This window comes from Parasteatoda tepidariorum, chromosome 9, assembly GCF_043381705.1.
Source record: "Parasteatoda tepidariorum isolate YZ-2023 chromosome 9, CAS_Ptep_4.0, whole genome shotgun sequence".
NCBI classification, from domain to species: domain Eukaryota; kingdom Metazoa; phylum Arthropoda; class Arachnida; order Araneae; family Theridiidae; genus Parasteatoda; species Parasteatoda tepidariorum.
The window spans coordinates 42,105,787-42,109,821 of record NC_092212.1 but is presented as its reverse complement, the minus strand read 5'-3'; positions in this window follow the sequence as shown (position 1 = coordinate 42,109,821).

Sequence of the window (4,035 nt, the reverse complement as noted above, 5' to 3'; positions counted from 1 at the left end):
TATCATTAAGATGTGATTTTGTTAAAATTGCACTATTATTTCTGATTATGATTGTTAAACCCTTTGAGTGTATTAATATGCTGAATAAGGGTGAATGAAATTTTGCAATCATTTCATACCTTCATTTATGTTTTGTACTTAATATAATATCATTACTTTCACATCTCAAAACTGATTAAAAATATTCAAAAAATAAAATAATTTAGGAACATCTAAAAAAAGCAAAGTGCTTCTTAAATATTTGATTTTTTTACTTTTTTAAAGTTTCAGATTTGTAAAATATGTTTTGTTGAAATGGATAAATAAATTCTCAAATAATAAAGTAAAGAATATCCTATATGAGTGAAATACAATTGTTGTGAAAATCTGGTGTGAATTTGAATCTGTATGAAATTCTAAAAGAATTTAATATGTAGAAATAATATTGACCATAATGTGTAGACTCATAATAATACTGATAAAAAAATCACAGAAAAAAATATCTAAAGTTCAAGTTTGTTATGCACATACTTTTGAGTTTTTATAATTATTCTACTTAATCTGGAAAAGTATTAATTTCTGGATATTTTCCACATTCAAATTTTTATATGAATGAATTGTATGAAACATATTACAGTTTTTACTGACTAGGTTAATTTGTACATCAAATTAAATTTTTAGTCAAGTACATTAAAAATCATTTTTTTTGCGAGATTTTAGCAAGGTTCTGGCAAAACTTAAGCTTATATGATCCTGAAATTAAAAGTTAATTACTTTAATCTAATTCTAAATTTAGCCTGCTTTATAATTTTAATAATAGTAAATACAAAATTTCATTAAATAATTAGTTTTTGCTTTATTATAGAAAAATTTGAAAAACTCTTTTTGATAAAATAACTATGTTTTTTGTTTAATGAAAAACTTGAGTTTAAATTTTTTTTAATGTGATAGGGTAGTTTCAAATGTTTTTTTTATGTTAATTTATTTTAAAGGGTTAAGTTCATTAATATAATTAAAATGCTTAATATAAATTGTTTTAAAATAAAAAATTTCTTATACATCCTTTAAAATAAAGTCCTATTGTTAAAATCTGTGACCTTAAAGGTGTTTTAGTTTTCCCATTTAGTGAGAATGTTAATTTGCCATTTGTTGAGTACCAGATGAAATTTTGAGAGAATCTTTAAGCTTAACTAAATGTGCCTGCCGTTTTATTTGGCGTTGGTAAACTTTTATTTTTATTACATTTAATGAAATAAATAATAAACATAGTAATGAAAAATAAAATAAAATGTACTTACTCAGCTGGCATGAAATTTCTTTCACAATTCCTAATATTAAATTTGTCCAAGGAAAGAAATGTCATTTCTTCTTAAGTTTTTAGTCTTTTCCATCTGATCAGAGATTAGAGATTTCCATCAGATATCGAGTAAACGGATAAGTAAAAAGAAAAGATATCTTAAAGTTTTGGTTAAAAGCCCTTTTGGTAAAATTCAAGAATTTGTGAGAAACTATTTATCTATTTCTTTAAATTTTGCTTTGTCAAATTTTTAATCCAGCTTTTTAAAAAAAAGGCTTAGGCTTTTCAATGTATTTTATTAAAAAACAACATTTTTGTAAAATTTTTATACTGTTCAAAAGAACACTTGTTAGCTTGAATTATTTTCCTCATAACACTTAAATATTCTTAAAAAATTCTCATTAAATGATTTTGAAATTCTTGTAATAAAATGCATCTTTCAACAATTACTGTCATCAATCAAACAAATAATCATACCACATCTAGTACCAGCACCCAATTGTCGTAATCAATCAACTGTTTATCTTCTGTAGCATTTATTGTCTTTACTGCAGATAGTAGAAGTTATATATTTAACTTTTAGATGAATTGTAGCTTGTATAGAAAGTGTTTGTTTACGTACAATACTTAAATATGTTACAGGCGAACACTAACACTTGCTAATAGTAGAACTTGTATTTCTTGCAAAATGTTTACTTTGTGTAATTTTCTTGTGTGGATTGTTTTTACAAAATATTTTACAGCTTATTCCATTTTTAGCTCATCACCTTTTAGAATTAAACTTGTATTTCTTCATACAATTTCAACTGTTTGACTTATTTATATATATAGTTAAGTAAACCTTATAGGTATAGAATATTAACCGTGCCATTTTGTGCAATGGATCAATATTAATTCCTAGTTTATCATACATTAATTTTAATTTAATGTTAATGTGTGAAGTTTTGAAACCTATTGTGTACAGTGAAGTAACTTTGTAGCAAATTACTAAAAATTTGATACTTTTAATTTATTTCATAATAAAAATAATTTTAAATGTATTCCATTTAAGCTTTATCAAAACAGAAAAAAAATCATTAATTTATTAAAAATGAATAATTTATTTTTAAATGTGTGTTGTTGTCAATGTAAAATTAATCATACTAAATCTTTATTATAGATAAAATGATTATTACAAATATTGATATAATATTAGCTTAAAATATTTTGTTTTTTCTTTAATATTATCATAAGATATCTACTTTAATTTTGTTAAATGTGTTTGTTTGACATTATAATAAATTTAAAACTGTTTTATTTCCAAACGAAGTGGAAACTATTGAGCTAGGTATTTAAAAAGAAAAAAAATCCATGGCCAACTTTTGAACCATTAGTTAGATCCAGTTAAAACTTGGCTGTTGAATGCAAGGGTTGTTGGGATTTATTTTTTTTTCTTTTGAGCATGCTGTTGTTAATTTTTCTGAGAAAATGAAATGCAGCAGTCATGTATGTTAGTTGATCATTAAGGCCAACCTATTCTGATCTCAACCCTTTTGACTTATTTTAGGAAGCAATATAAAATAAAAATTTGCACAAATTTTACTGGTGCACATTAAATCTGTCAGGTCACACAGTCCTCCGTGTATTCATAACAAATTGTATCTATGAGGGTACTGAGGAGGAGATTGATTGTTCTCTGGTTCAGGTCAAAATTATGATCTGAGGATGAATGAATGGGCCTGTAACCAGCCCTATAAACAGGCTGTGAAGTGTATGCGCTAGAAGTTAATTGATTCTTGACCATAGATGGCGCCACTGAGAAACAAGAAATGCACTCTCTGCCTCAAATTCACTCGGTTTCATCAAGCAGGCTTGCTGGTATTGGTAAGTGGCATTAGAAACAACTACAAATAATCGCATAGCTGAGTTCGAAATATTTTCACACTTACGCAAATTCTTCTGCATCACACCATTACGGGCACTTTAAAATGCCATAGCTATATCTATTGATTTTTAAAAATTTTATGTCAAGTCGCTCAATAATTTTCACTTTGTTAAATATTTAAGATTATTTCATTGTAATATCTCTCTTTTAATTTAACCAATATTTTATTTTTATTTATTACTCTAAGATACTACTCATTCTAACGCCATTTTTAAATTCAGTGTTATTATTAAATTAAGTTGGATAGATAAGTGGTCTGAATTGTGTGGAAATGAGTTTTAAAATTTTCTGAATTGTCATTAAATAAATTATTTTACTAGAACCTCGACCATCTGAATATCTTTCACATGAATGCCTATGTTAACTGACGTCAATTTCAAAGTTTTTTTTTTACATACACGATTTCTATATCTCAGTGGAGCAGATTTGGTAAAATCTTCATTTTGAACAAGCTTGTTGGAAGGCTCCAGGTATTTACACCTCCATCATATAAATAAATGAAATACTGTTTAATGCAGCAAGGTACAGGTATATTAAACAGAGTAAAAACTTAGAAGCTCATTTCTTTCACAATTCTTTCAATTTACGTAACAATTATACAAATAGTGACAAAAAATGTTTTGAATTTTTTTAGTAATTATTGTTTTAAGTGTTATTAATTTAAAATAAGGTCAAAAGCATCAGTCAAAGCATAATTTTTATTTCTTTTACGTAACTATTTATCCGAAAACTTAAATTAGGTCACTGTTATGCTTAAAAATTATTTTCATTGGTTGCTTTTGTACAATGCTTTATATCTTGCCTTAAAAAATATTCATGAATATTATAAAATAGT